The sequence below is a fragment of the Anas acuta genome, chromosome 4 (genome assembly GCF_963932015.1).
Source record: "Anas acuta chromosome 4, bAnaAcu1.1, whole genome shotgun sequence".
Classification (NCBI taxonomy): domain Eukaryota; kingdom Metazoa; phylum Chordata; class Aves; order Anseriformes; family Anatidae; genus Anas; species Anas acuta.
Window position 1 is genome coordinate 47,590,144 of NC_088982.1, and position 15,939 is coordinate 47,606,082.

The 15,939-nt window shown below is 34.5% G+C and overlaps 1 long non-coding RNA gene across 1 annotated transcript in view; it reads right to left on the reverse strand.

The window, feature by feature from the left end:
- Positions 1–12,348: 12,348 nt before the first annotated feature.
- Positions 12,349–15,939, reverse strand: part of LOC137856119 (uncharacterized) — a 91,732-nt gene continuing 88,141 nt past the window's right edge. The window contains exon 4 of the long non-coding RNA XR_011096209.1: positions 12,349–12,431. This is a non-coding gene — a long non-coding RNA (uncharacterized lncRNA). The remainder of the gene's footprint in view (positions 12,432–15,939) is intronic.

The following is a 15,939-nucleotide window of genomic DNA, read 5'->3' on the forward strand; positions in this document are numbered from 1 at the left end:
TGTGTCTTATTGTGTTATGAGAAAGATATCAAAAATTTGATAGGATTTGGTCAGGAATACCTTACTTATTACAGAAGAGGGGAAAGGGTAAGACAGAAATAAAATGTTAACTGATGTGGCTAGCATTAATTCAGCTGTAAGACAGATTGATCCATAAGGAGGGGAAACATAAAGAGAAACAGGTTACACAGACATGGACTGTGAATAAAGAACTGTGACCAAACAAAAGAGATTGTGGAATAAACAGGGAAAACCTTAACATGAGATGGGTTGTCTTCAGATTGGGTAGAGAAAAGAGAAAATGACTTGGTGAGAAACAGGAATCAGATAGTAATTATTCTTTCTGAGGAAAGAAGGATACTGGCAGAGACACACTAGAAAGTAAAGCTAGCTAGAAAGTAAAACTAGGAAGCTGAGGAGGAGAGAGTCCTAATGGGGACTGGGTAAATGGGGTCTGGAAGGAGCAGCCTGAAGAAAAGGACATTGCAATACATATTTGTATTATGAGAGATTGTAATATATAATACTTAAAATAACAAAGAGTCCTTTGATAATTCTTGGCAGTTTGACAAATGCTACGCGTATATGGAAAAAAGGCCGGACTCTGGTGCTCTGTGCTGGAAGCTTCAACACACATAAGCTAACTGTGTAGAGTAGGACTAGGATGATAGGAGGGTGAAACACAGACTAGGGTGGACTGCAAGGTAGGAAGAGAATGCTGTATTTGGTCAAAGTGCACAGCAAACAATGTACATCTCTCTCTCTATATATACGTATTGTGTCTCATTTTCTGTCAAGCAACGCATTTGCAGAAAGGCTGTCTCAAGGTTCACTGGCAAATTCCAGAGTTTTCTAACTTCAAAACAATGTTCTGACAGTTCTTTTAATGAAGTGTTACAATATTTTATATAAGCAATATTTAAAGGAAATGTATTTCTACAATACTATTATTACCCAGAATTGACTGTTTTTTGTGCTAAAAACTAGGACGATGTAATCTGCTGGAGAGCTTGTAACTCAAAGCATCAGTCCTATAAAAAGCTCTTATGGGATTTTTACAGTTTAAAGGTTGATGGGTGTACCATCTCTTACAATTGTTAAAGAGCTTAAGATATATAGTTAGAGAACACCTTTCTAACAGTTGTACAGCCTAAGCTTTAATAGAGCTATTCAAGAAACAGCCTACAGTAACTTCAGAAACATTTGGGTCAGCATGGTTCCTTGGGGAACCATAGAAATTTCTGGATGCCCAAAAGACAAATTGCCACTTACACTAGCTGGAAGTGCTTCAGCAGACCTATGCTGAAACAACACGTCTCTACTCAGCCACAGTAATAGAGTCTGATATCAATGCGATCAAACACCTCTGGAACCAAGAAGACTGACTCTGTCAACTGTGCTAACTAGGTTAGTTTTCTTGTGCCTGAGAAACACCAGCTTCTTGGAACCAAACTTGATTTTGTATATTACAGATAACAATAACAACAAAACACAAAGAACAATAACAGAAAAACAAAAACAAAACCCAAAACTTTCATCAAATATTAAGTCCAAATATATAGTTCAATATATAGTCCATTTCTTTCTAAGGAAGCTGTATTCCATTTTAAGGGAAGACAAATAAGTTTCATTAATTCTATATTCTTATCTATGGCATATCTTTTCCTCAGTAGTATCTGCTAAAAAGAAGGCAAATGGAAAACAACCCAAACAACCCAAACCACCCCATCCAATGAAGATTAAGATCAAAATGAAGATCAAAACAGCATTGCCCCAAGTTACCAAGTGCCTCCTCAAACTCAGGACTTTGTTCAGAGAAAATCCATCTGAGATCCTACTAGCAAGCTGAAATTAATCTAACTCCTGGTAAGATTTGATCTTGGATAGATCTGTAAACTTTGACTCATGCTGAAGTTTATGAATCTCCAGCTCTAACTTGTGAATCTAAAGTCACACACTTGCGTTTTGAAAATCCAGGGAAATAGGTCCTTGCTTTGTCACTGACTGTGGGTGATTAAAATATAAGATTAAACTAGTTCTAGAATAATCTTTTCACTAAAATATGAGAAAAAGAACAAGCAGGTGTATCTGCGAGTACCTAAAGTAAAGGGAGCTATGATGTCAAGGACAAATGTTGGAGAAATGGAGAAGTATGAGTGCATGCAGTTGTAGGAATGTGCGCACACATACCTGTGTTAGTGTGATTACAATACCTTGAGGTTAGCTACAGAACAGCATTTAGAAATTTGTTGTTGTTTCTCAACATTTCATAACAACCTAGTGTTACTGTTTATCTGTTGCACTAATACAGGTTTTGAATGTATAGTCCGTTGACTGTTGTCTAATGATATATCAAATTAACAAATCAATAAACTGCTTCGATCATGATTTGGCTGAAGCTAAGTTAAATGAGTAGTCTTCTCCTGTGACAGTCACATACCTTTAGAAAGAAAAAAAAATCAGTGTGGAAGGCTGTAATATACAGTTTACGCCATTACTTTTTTTTTTTTCCTCTCATATTAAGGGAAACAGAATGCAGGTAAAGTCTATTAAATGAAAAAATGGCGTTGAGTAAGACTAACAAAATGTTTGTGGTGAGGCACAAGACAGGAAAAAAAACACATATGAATATGGTAAAAAGTATTTTAGTATTTCTTCTATATAAATGCAAAACAAATGAAATAACAGAACCCTTTATGGGTTTCTATTATAATGTAGAAAATCTGTTCTGGTATTTGTATTATCCTTTCAATAGTTACATATCTTTTGAAAAGGAACACAGAAATATTAATGGCAATGTACGTACAATGTACGTTCACAGAAGAAAAAAAGGCAGTTAGGGTAGAGACTATAGCTATATGTTTTGTATAGCCAGGTTCATAATTAATATCTATCAAAGTTCAGAAGATCCTTCAGCTGTCTTTAAAGTGAATACTGCAATTTAGTTTCCAGAAAATCTCCATTCTTAACTTCTTTCTGAGCAATCAAATTGCCTTTCAGGTTTGCTTACTTAAAAATGACCTGAGTTATTCAGTTATTCTGAACCTGAAGGGCCCTTTACTATGCTTAAAAATGTAGGGTCTAAGAGTGTCTAACTCTTCACTGAAATGAGACACTACAGTTAAAAAAAAAAGAAAAAAAAAAGGTCAAGTCCTATATGCTATATGTCAAGTTCTTTCTTGTTTCTTGTTAATCCCTTCTTGTATTGGAAACTCCTTTAGAGAGCTCCAGGACTGATCTCATATTAACCAAGAGATAAATACACCACAGAATTGAACTTTGTAATAGTCAAATTCAGTGTTAGCTACTGATGTCATCGGAACATGATTGGTTTCTATCACAGAGCAACTGATCTGCTGTGATTACTTTTCAGAATAGCAGATAATTGACTGACTCTTTTTCCTTAGAAGATGTTTAGAGCTGAAGCAGGGTGATACACACTGGACTGAGATTAGTTTTTGAAGTTGTATGAGTACCTAGAGGTCTTCAAAGAAATATCAACATAATTTTCAGCAAATCAGGAAGCTGCAGCTACTTGCAAAGACTATTACTACTGCTACTAATAACAACTTAGGTATCAAAAATACAAAAATGAAATTACCTTTAACATTCTGCTTAGGATCAGCCTCAATGCTGCAGCAAAGTGGCTGCCTGACGTTTGCAGCCAACACAACTTGAGCTCCTACCAGATGACTTAGCTGTTTGACAAATTTGTAGGGAGGATTGATGTAGTTTATGTGCAGCCTCAAGAACAATAAGCTTATGATGTCTATGCTACTGAAATAATTGGAACATTGATTTAGTGGTTTTGAACAGAAATTATGAGTAAGTTGAGGATCTTAATGTACCCACACTAATGAATAGGTTGTTCAGATTATAGTATTTTCTGAACAGATGCTTATGACTGTCAATAAGAGGGCAGCCTTTTAAGATTTTCTTTGGCTGAAAGACCAGTTCCTAATTATGTCTGTGACTTGAGGCATTTTGGCTTATATTCTCTAAAGTTCTGAAGTGCTGAGTAAAATCAAAATCTAAAGCTTTCATAATCTGCACAAGACAGAAACGGAAATAAATATGGAAATGCACCAAAATTAGCAGACAGGAGAAATCTGTGCCATAATTCTCCCTCCCCTGGGTTGACTTGGAGCTGTTTTCCTTTCATCTCCTTCCTGAGATTTTGCTGAGAGGGAGGCATTCAGCTTCTCCATTCTAAATGTTACTAATGCTTGAAATACGTCGCTTTACAGTAAAACAGCTTAAAATCTTTATAAGCAGATCCAGAAGTGTCATAGTATACAGGAAATAATGCAGTTAAAAAAAAAAAAGGCACAAACTACAAAGAAACAAAAAAACAAACTCACCCAACTCTGACATACATACATGTCCTTCTTGAGGTCTGGCGAAAAACAAACAAACAAACAAACAAACAAAAAAAAACAAGCAGTACGAATCAAATTGAAAAGCCTTTGATAGATTTATTACACTTCACTTAGACTCATCTGAAAATGAATATTGCATTATATTGCATCACCTTAATAAAATACTGCCCCTCTAAGCAAAGAATTTTCATTTTATATAGTGATAATGTTCTAGAGTGATTCCATAGAGTCAACTCAGACTTTTGATCTTCTGGAAGGTTTGACACTGAGAACAGATGTACTCAGTACCTGAGAGTTATTGCATTAAGGCTTTATTATTATTTTTTTTTTTCAAGTCAACAGTGACAGACGTATTGAGTGCTGTTGTTGATTTCACTGTCATTGCATTTCTACAGCTTAAACATTATAATATGTATTTTCAGTTAACACTTTAAGGGAGAAACTTACGGCGATTTCAGATGTGCCATGCCAAAGCTCTTGTGTATCTGCTTGATACTACAGGAGAGAAGTACTTTCACAGTCATCATTTTAATCAGTTCTTGCTCAGCTTTTGTCTGTATTAGTTGCTTTCCTCTCTAGAAACAGACTTGTCTATCACGATGATTTTAAAATGCACATTTACAACTAGAAGGACTTAATCTAGAGGCATGTAATAAATTATTATCAGTACAGAACCTCTCAAATTTTTAAGACATTCATCTTGTTTCAACTCATGTCTGCTTTGTGTTCATTTTCAATTACTCATCTAAACAATTTCTTATGACAGTAGGGGGAGGACTCTAGAAAAAGGGTCTGAAATTCTTAACTATGACAGCATAGAGGTTGCAGTCTGTTCAAAAAACACTTGGTTTCATGTTTATCAGTGCACTCCTGTTGCTTTTTTGTTCCTCTCCATATTTCTGTTTTAGTCAATGATTCTTTTTCTGTCCATCTTTATTTTATTATCTCTTTAGGACAGACAGCATCCTTTGTTCTTCCCCTTCTTTGGTGTATAATCCACGAGCTATTGCTGAGACCACTCAACAGTACTCCTGAAGAACTGTTGTGAGATGAATCATCCATGCTGCATTTTTGTATTAAATTCAATCTCCTGTAGAAAAATGAAAGCAAAATATATGGTTTCTTTAAAGAAGGATACAGAATTTGATTCCAAGCTTTCTTATGCCCTTTAAGGATTGGGAAAAGAGAAAGAAGTATTTATCTAATAGTTATTAAGTATTTTTATTCATATGCATGATTAAACTCTTGTTCATTATAGGACTTACAATATTTTAATTACATAGGTTAAGAAAATAATATAATTCTTTTTCTGGTATGTGTCTCTGTGAAGTGTCAAAACCCTCAGTTCATTGCATGCAGCCTGGTGGTAGCTGGTACAGCTTAGGACATGTCAAATGTGGTGAAAAAAGTAGGAAATAGTTTGAAAATGTTATTCCAGTCATTGGAGTAGAACTACAGAAAGACTTTGTAAAAATTCAAATTTTTTAAACCTTCATCCTGAATTATAAAAGCTATGACAGTACCTTAGGAAAAACAAGTGTTACTTTGTGTTATCCACATGTACACATTTACAGTGTCAGAAGGGCATTTCTTTATCAGGGTTGACATTAGTACATTCAAACATATGTCTCAAGGAACATTACTAGGGACTCATCTAACATTACGTTTTAGTAACACATTGTAAAAGAAATAAATAAATTGTAATTAGTAATTACATTTTAAATTGTACACTGTTATGTGATTGCTAATTTTTACTATTAAAATGTGTTTTTTATGCATGTATATGCAATAACATACAGCAAGATTGTTTGGGGCTTAGGTCAGCTCTTCGTATTTACAACAGGAAGCTACCCAAAGCAAGTAGGTAAGTGAGGTTGACTGTGAGGTAGCTCCCATTCATTTTATCTAAATTTATTTTATCTAAATTTATTCCAACATCATGATATGTCTTTTGGGGGACTTCAGAATAACAGTGGGTAGAAGACTGTGAACCACAGGATCTGCCATTTAGAGCAATTTTGTTCTGTTTTGTCCTCCTTTACTTTTGAAGGTACAGAGAATGCTGCTTTAATCAGCATGGTTATCCTACGGTTTTCTTTTTCTTATTGTTGTATAAATACTTCACTATGGCTGTTCTAATTATAATGACTAGCAAACAAGTGTCCTGTTTGGTAAGTTGAAGAATAGAACCTTAAAACTACCATATTTTCCCTGTAGAATGCCTCTCTTTTTTCCACTATGCTTTCAATACTTTGTCTATACAGCAAATCTATAAGTAAGGTATATCTAAGCTTACTGTGAGCTTAATTTTCTGTTTGTTTTTCTCATCCATATCCAGTTTCATCTGCCTAATCTAATCTTAAGCATCCTTTCAAAATGTTCCACTTTCCTATCTACTCTCCCTGTTATGCACAATATCAATATAGTTTTATTGATAATGTCTATATGATTCTCTAATCATACCACCAGAGTGCTCAGCTTTGGAAACATGCATTACATGTAGGTCTAGGGTCAGCAGTAAAGCCTCCTGAGCATTTTCCACCTCCAATTACAATCAATTCCTCAACTAAGTACACAGCCAAACTCCAGCTGTCAGGCAGAAGAAAATCTGAGAGTGAAGGTCACCACTCTAGAGAAAATCTTTTATGTGGTGATCAGACAGGCTCAATCAGGGAATAACTAACTATGACAGATAAGGTGGCCTTACCAGGCACATTGTCAGTGAGCAAGTCCCTTGTTGAAACCTACACATGCCAGATGGAGAAAATCAAAGTGGGGGCTTTGCATCATTTTTCTAATTGCAACAGGCAATGATGGGGGAGATGCAAAAATGTGTCCTTTTTAAAATCTAAGGGGCAAGCAATGAGAATTCATAATTGTATGATTCTTGGAATTCTGGGATAAAATGTGCTATCCTAACTTTGGCAATATTATTAAAAATACAGAAAATAGTGCAATTTGAAGACAGTAAAATGTAACACAAAGTAAGCCTGGCAATAATAATGTAATTGAATTTTCTTCATAGACACCAACAATTAGCATATTGAGAGAACAGCTGACTCCAAATAGTTTATCTGCTTTCAAACACATTTTGTTTCCACCAAAAAAAAAAAAAACCTTCTTTAATATTCTTGAATTTTTTTAAGTTCTTTCTCAATTTTCAAACATTACAGAACAGTGCCTTCCAATGATATAGGAAGTCCTTCCTCTGAAACTTTTTTTTTGACTAGTACTTTTCCCAAAACAGTGAGAATCAGGTAACTCCCAACTCTTGCTTCTCAGAACCAGAACAAAAATTCCATCACAGTGGAATATGATTTCTCCCCTGTCCCAGCTCCATACCGCTCCCTCAGGTCCTGTCACCGTCCCCAAAGAGCAGAGCTCAGCGCCTGCACCTCCACTCTCCTCATGAAGAAGCTGCAGGCCGCCATGAGGCCTCCCCTCAGCCTCCTCTGCTCTGGGCTGAACAAACCAAAGAACTTCAGCCTCTCCTCATGTGTCTTCCCCTCTATACCCATCACCATTTTCTTAGTCCTTCTTTGGACACACTTTAATTGTTTTATGTCCTTCTTATACAGTGGCAACCCTCTAATTTGTCAAGCTGTCTCTGCATGGCATCTCTGCCCTGGCTGGAGTTAACAGCTCTTCCTAATTTAGTGTTGTCCACAAACTTACTTAGTATATGTTTGAGTCCTGCATCCAAGTAATTTATGAAAGCATTAGAGAAACAGCCCTAAAATGGAGCCCTGCAGACCCCCATTAGTGACTGAACTGAAAGTATTAAAAAAAAAAAAAAAAAAAGACAAATTTACCTGGAGTATTTTTTTTTTTTATATATGTATCATATCCAGAGCAGGTTTTAAGGCTGCAAAGCCTAATTATAATGTCACAATGTAAGTCATATTCTACCAGCTGTGGCCGCAATTGAGGACTAAATCTTTCTTTGTAAAAACACAGTAGTATGAAGAAGTCCATAATTTCTCATCAACTGCCAGTACTTAGACTTCCATTTCATTTCTCTCTGGACATTTTTTTCCCCTCTTTCTTTCAGAATGTATTCAGGTTTCACATTTCTTAACACACTTAACCCTTTCCAATAAACCTTTAAAATTTACTTCTCTGTTGCTTGCATGACCACATCTCTAGGCCTTTCAAATGACCAGTCCTCATGAACTTAATGAAGTACATCAGCCTGCTTATTTGAGTTCATATTAATGACTATTAATTGGTTTTGTAACTTCAAACCTTTCTTTTCTCTTTTTTTTTTTGTTGTTTTGTTTTGTTGTTAGTTTGTTTGTTTTTAATTCATAAGCTTAAACCTTTTCACATAGAAGAATTTCAGTTTCCTTGCAGAAGATGTATCTAATAACTACTAAAATTAGGTGAAAGATAGTTCTGTGGAATTGGAGTATTTTAAGCAAACTGTAATGCAAGCAATGTGTTAAAGTTATGACTACAGGAAAAAAAAAAAAATTACTTTGCTTTGGATCTCACATCTCCGGGCCATACACCATAAATCATAAAATTTTTTTTTCCCACAGCATTTAGTTTTCACTGCAGCACCCTCTTGGTCCAGAAAGAATAACATGATCTGATCATTTAAGCATTCTGTGATAGAGAAGGCTAACTAAATCCTCTGGATACCGCTTAAGTCTCTGCTTCAGGAGATAGTCTCTCCTGTCAAGGAAGATAGTCTAGAGACTATCCAAAAGAGTTTGGCCAAACTAAATATATTTCCCTCATTAATAATGATGTTTAGAACTGAACCAGAATTCTCTTTGCTTCTCCTTGGCTATTTTTTCTCTACAGATTTTGTGTAACATTGCCCCCATCAAAACAGAGGTTCACTTTTTTGTTTTTGTGCTGAAAGAATGAAATTATATGTTGGAAACCCTGCCGTCAGATGTTGCAATTAAAAAAAAAAAAAAAAAAGTTTCCTTTTCATCTCAAAGATGTTTATCTCCTTTGGTACAGTATTTTCACTTATTCTTCCAGTCCATCCTTAGCTTGTCCACAGCTTCCCCTTTCTTCCAAACCATTCTAGGCTTTGTGCCTGGCTCTCTGTAAATCACTCTGTGCTGGATTAGTCTGTATCCTGGCTAATTCTCCTAAAATCTTTATCTAAACACATTAATCATAAGTAGCTATCAGCTAGCCTTCCTTCTTTCCATTTCTGTCTGAGAACGCGAAGTTGTGTTATCTTTCCTAAGAAAGCCTTTTTACATTTTCCCCTCTGTAAACATAGGCTTTCTACAGTATCTCTTGTTAAAGAGGAAGTAAAATAGAACAGTTCAGTTGGAAGGGACCTACAAAGATCGTATAGTGTAACTACCTTACCACTTTAAGGCTAACCAAAAATTAAAGCATGTTATATTGAAGGCATTATCCAAATGCCTCTTGAATGCAAAAATAGGCATGGGGCATCAACCACCTAGGAAGCCGTTTGCAGTGTTTGAACACCCTCACGGTGAGGAATGTTTCCTGGTGTCCAGTCTGACTCTACCACGGAGCATTTTCATGCTGTTCCCATCCTTCCTGTCATTGGGACCAGGGAGAGGAGACTAGCACCTCTCTCTACACTTTCCCTCCACAGGAAGTTGCAGAAAGCAGCGAAGTCACCTCTTGGCCTCCTTTTCTCCAAACTAGACAATCCAAGTGTCCTTAACCTCTCCTTATAGGAAATGCCTTCCATCCCTTTTACCAGCTAGGCTGTCTTCCCTTCCTTGACTTTACATGTCTAAATTACATTCCAGTGAGCTTCAGCTCAGGAATGGCAAGATCTAGGACTATATTTGGAAAAACAACCCCCTTAATAGCTGACAGAAACATAGAGAATAGAAAACAAAATGAAACATGATGCCCCAGTACTCCTTTCAAAATATTATTGTAATTAATTACTCAGAAATAGTCATCTCTTTATAATCCATCCACAGTCTAAACAAAGGATATATATTAAATAATATGCTTAGCTACGTTAAATAATTATTATGCAAACATTTAGAAAAACCCATTCCTGAAATATACTACATATGTGCCATGTATTGTAATGCAGATTTGTTACTTGGCAGCACGGCAGAATTGTCTAATAGACCTAGACATATATAACAGATGTTGCTATGCAGTGTCCTTGAGTTGTAAGATAGTTGATCTCCCTAAGCAAGGCTCATCTGTGTCATATCAGGTAAAACAGAATATTCCCCTGCAGCTTACTCTAGAGATAAGGGGAAAAAAATAAAAAATAATAATAATAAAAAGATTCAGAATGAAATTTGCATTTTTGTTTCTTCATTTTAGGTTTTTAATACTATGTACTTTCTAGAAGCATTGACTGTATATGTCTTGATATTCATTTCAGAAGTGTACCTAAATATATATATATATTTATTATACTGTTCTAGTGTATTTTTGATGATATTAAGTGCACTAACCTTCACAAAAACTTTTTTTTCACATATACTTGTTTTAGAAGTAGACTTTTAGGTTTCCTCTTTCTTTCATTACCTAAAATATTGTTTATTGGCAAGTGAAATCAATAATGGCAATCACAGTTTTAACCCTTCTAGTAATTTCATGGATATAAAATTATGGCAAAGAAAATAAATAATAGATAATTATTAAAAATATATTGTTTTTATTACTTTTAGGTGTTTGTTGTCATGGTTATTAGCTTTGGAGTTCATGTTTTCAGATTGTTGCTCTTTCGCTCATTACGACTTCATGGGAGAAACAGAAATGAGGTATTTTGTGTAATTTTGTGAGTTTATATAACCTTCGGTTAGCAATAAAAACATTATATCTTGTAATGATCAACATAAATTCAGTACACTAGGTCATATTTAGTAGTAGCTTATGGAAGAAACAGCAGGTGCATTATACATAAAAAGTAAGCAGTTATTCTGCATCAAATTCCCCTTCTTGCTTTGATTAACCATCAAGCACAATAGAAAAGCGGTATACAACACACACTCAATTCCAATACACAGATACAACATTCAATACAGTAATAAATTAGCATAGGACTTTGTGTACTTTTTTACATTACTTATCTGATTTTCTAGTATAGCTGTAGAGGACATGCCTGAATATTTCAAAAGCAATCCTTCCTCAAAATCTCTACACTTGTTTTCAGTTATAACTTAAAATACATTTTATTTTACTCTTATATCATAGAGACATTGTGGAGATAGCCTGCTTTTAAAGGAGATTTACTCTTAATTTGCTTTATCTGGATAAGCTGAAGAACATCTTAATAGATTGTTTTACTGAATCACAAAGTTTATGGCACATACATTCTGTCTAACTTCTAGATCTTTAACAGATACCTAGATATCTACCATATATCAATAATGGACCTCTGGAGATTGAGATTTTAGAGGAGAAAAGCCTTCAAATCAAACTGCAAGAGGTATTAAAACAACAGCATTGAAATGAACACAGGAATACCCTGGAAAAAGTCATTCCTCAACTTTATTTACTTACAGGGGCATCACACAACTTAAATGATGTGCTGAAAACAACTTATAAAAGAAAGAAAGGGAACAAACCTAAAAACAACAACAACAAACAGACTACATTGAGCAGTATTTTCAGTCTGTAAGTTCTTTTTGTTGACAATTATTTTTCTTTTTTTTTATTTTTTTAATTTAAATGGAAATTACTTATGCTTAATTAGGCCATCATTTGGAAGAATGTCATATGGTATCAATAACTAACTTTTCAGTAAGATAAAAATGCATAAATGTATGTCAGGTACTGATACTTAAATTCATATTGTTCCATGGAAGTATATCCATAACACTTAACCACTTAGAGCTGACTGACAATGGCTTCATCATATGACTGATTATAGACATCCCAAGGATATGCATGCCATGAGAAGCATATAAAAAAGTTGCTTAACATACTTGTAAAAATTCTCCCACGTGCATCATGTAATCCGTCTTGTGAGGTTGCAAGAATATAACCTTACCCATTTCACTGAAGGTTTCTTTGGTCACAGCAGGTGTCCACTGCATTGTCAATCCTCCTGAGTGAAATAGCTGTTAAAAATAACTAAAAAAAATAAATAAAATATCAGACATTGCTGCTGTCTCTATATAAATCTGGAACACAGAAAGAATTTCAGTATGCCATAGCCTAAACAGGATAAATAAAAAGATAGGGAAAAAATATTCCTTAAAATAGTCTTTTATTTCCTCAAAACTGTTAAAATCCAGGGAAGGTGAGTGGTTTTTTATTTTTTTTCCTGGAAATGAAAGCAGAAAATTTTTGACAGGGTATGTTTTCACTTAGATTTCTAATCTGTCCAGAGAAGATATTATACAGCTTGAAGATAGTTCATTTTATGAAATTTTCTGATAGTTCATTTCTGAACCCTTGTAAATCATTTTTATAACTGTGCCTTCACTTCTTTTTTCATGTGTACAGTGACAGTGCATAGTGAGACTTTACATATAAAATCCTATAAATTCAGTAAACCTAAATTTTTAAACACACTGTTTATATTCAATATTTACTTTAAGTTTCATAACTAACATTATTACTGATTTCTAGGACTGGAAAACTATTACTTATTTTATTTTATCTTTCCTCACAGGGCCACTAAGAACACTTTATTTACATTCTGCTTCATGTCCTAGTATTGTTGGTGGCTTTCTACAGAGATTTACTTTCTACACTTAAAGGAAGAGATAGGTCAGATGTATTTCAGTAAAACAAGAGCTTAGAAAAAGAGATAGCATAGAGTTAGAAATGAAACATTGAAATCACCAGATTGTTGCTGCTATACCTCTGACCTATGCCAAACTTCTTGCCAAACTGAAACATCTGTATCTTAAAATATTTGTTCTGAGCAGAACTTTTATTATCAGCTTAAAAACTGTAATTTATTTTATTTTACTGAAAGCATGAGAAAAGTTATGTTTAACACTTTATTTTCTATGTAGAACTTTGTAAAAGTAAAACTGGCTTCACCTTATGCTTATATCAGCAATCTTGTTTCAGAGCTGTTGGAAACATAATCACTAAAAAGCCAGCAACAAAGGCAAGGAGGCAACCAGGCATACACATGTACAATTCTGGTTAAACTTATTACAATGATCACAAATACAAGAGTTACTTTCAAATATACTGAAAATCCAGGATTCTCATGTTTTAGTCTACATGCAGAAATGTTCTGCTGACTACTGGCTGATTTACTAACAGTAGCTCTGCTACTGTAGAAGGCAATGTTGATTAAGATACAGCTGTATCCTTCACTATGAGTAGGATGCTTTTAAGACTCAAGTGTGTCCATTCAACTGCTGTAATAAATCATCTATTCAAATGAATGGACTACCAGAACACATCAGCTGTATTTGCATTTATCAGCATTAAAAAACTTTTAATTAATTTGTGTTCACCATACCCATGCTAAAATATATTTTAATTTGTTATTATGCAGATTAAGCTTTGCATCAATATTTAAAAGTGTACTTCAACTGTCACCACTATAAATAAATCCAAGACACAGCAGAAACAGTACAGTAAGGGTGAAAAAAGACATAATTCTTTCAAGACAACTCTTCAAAATACCAAAAATAAGCACATTCTTTATCTGAAGGCTAAAATTCCAGTCTTGGATAAAAGCCTATGACCTTGGATTAAACTTTCACCTTGATCTTCCAGGCAACAAAGGCCTTAAACCAGGTTCATTCAAAACCTACTCTATAATACAAAAGCTTTCATAAAGTTGTCAAAATTTGTAGAACTCAGAAATAACATATATCAGGACTCCCATTAACATATGCAGGAGAGAGAAAATCAAGTCACCCAGATACCATCACATGGACAAAGACTGACGAACATATTCTGCTTCTCTGTATTTTGATAGAGGACAAATAACAAAACATTTCATAACTCTCTTGTCCATTTTCATGCTTTTTCAGGAAAAAAATACCTACCTGTGCAACTGAAGGCATTTATACTCCATTGAGGGGAATAGAAAAAAAAAAGTTATGCTATGCCATTCCATCCTAATCTCCAGGTTTATATTAATTGACCTCGGCTGTGGTGGTGGTGCAGTGGTTTCTGTGGTGAAACTCTTATCTGAATCCCTGATGTTACCCCCTTCCCTACAAAAAGATTCAAAGAGATTCATTTTGTTTAACTTTGAAAAAACAAACAAACAACAATGGAAAAGTTCCCAGTTGTGTTCTAAATATGGTGCAAGTTCTCACATGCCACATAGTATGTACTCTTGCTTCTGGAGCTATTTGTCTGTTTGTGGAAGACAGAATAAAATATCACCCATCACATATGCTGCTACTTACAATTTTGTTCGTTTGTTTGTTTTGGTAAGTTTATCTGCTTTCCACAAATAAGTGAAAACTTCCTTGGTGACATTAAAACTGTCACACTGAATACCTGGCAAAGAGTCTTAAATGCAGAAGGCAGAATTTAACAGTAGTAGTCAATAGTCAGACTGGTAACAAAAGAATCAATTTTATTTATTTCATTTAATCTGCTTCTGACTAGAACAGTGACCTGAGGTGCTTTAGATAACTTGTCTCTTGCATAAACCATTCTCATTTGGCCTCCCAAACTGTAAATTACTACTTTTTTTGAGTCTTATTTCAAGTGATAGCCATGTTTAAATTATTTAGAATGAAATCAACACAATAAATAGGCAAAACATTTGAAATATATTCTCTCCTTTCTAGAATATTCCTTCTTTGACCAGTCTAGTCCACTAAAGTGGACAGGAAAGTTAACGGTCTTTACATGGTGCTTGACTGTAATCACATCTGCAGGCTCATGGCCATAGATATGATTAATTTATCATCATTCAGAATGTCACAACTGACTTATCTACTTATTTCCATGTGCCTGAAAAAGCCTTAAATAATCATGAAATCTACCTTTAAAACTCACAGACATCTGAAAATATATGAACTGTTATATTGAGTCCTTCTGACCTGAACAACACACAATATGAATATAGCAGGATTTCTGAGCTGAGTTTCGAACATCACACACACATCGTAAGAATGACATTATTTTCTTCAAAACATCACTATTTTTAGGGACATTGTCATTTTTAATGACCTATTACCATAACTGTAACACCTCTCTATCACTGTAAATAAATTGGGCATGTAAATCCAAAAAGAAATTATAGAGGGACAAAATAAAATTGAGTTTGACAACTAAATTTTACTGGACATTTTGAGGAAGGACTTAAATGTTTGAGAAATACATAATATAGAAATAGGGTTACTTTTTGTAAGAAAGACTCATGTGAAATTAGATTGAGTATGGGCTGAGAAAAAGTAGTTTATAGACTGCTGCAGATAATGATATAAATAGAAATATTAATTTATGCTCTGCCTAGGAATTTCTACCTCAAATGTTACCATGCTTTGTAGCAGGTGACCAAATTTAATGAGACAGATGGTAAAAACAGCTGTGACATTTTAAGAGATTGTCTTTCACCATCCTATTACATTGGACATATTTGGGCATATTGTCCAAAGGTGCAGAAATGCCCTGTTAATACCTAAGTTAAAGATTAATGGAATTA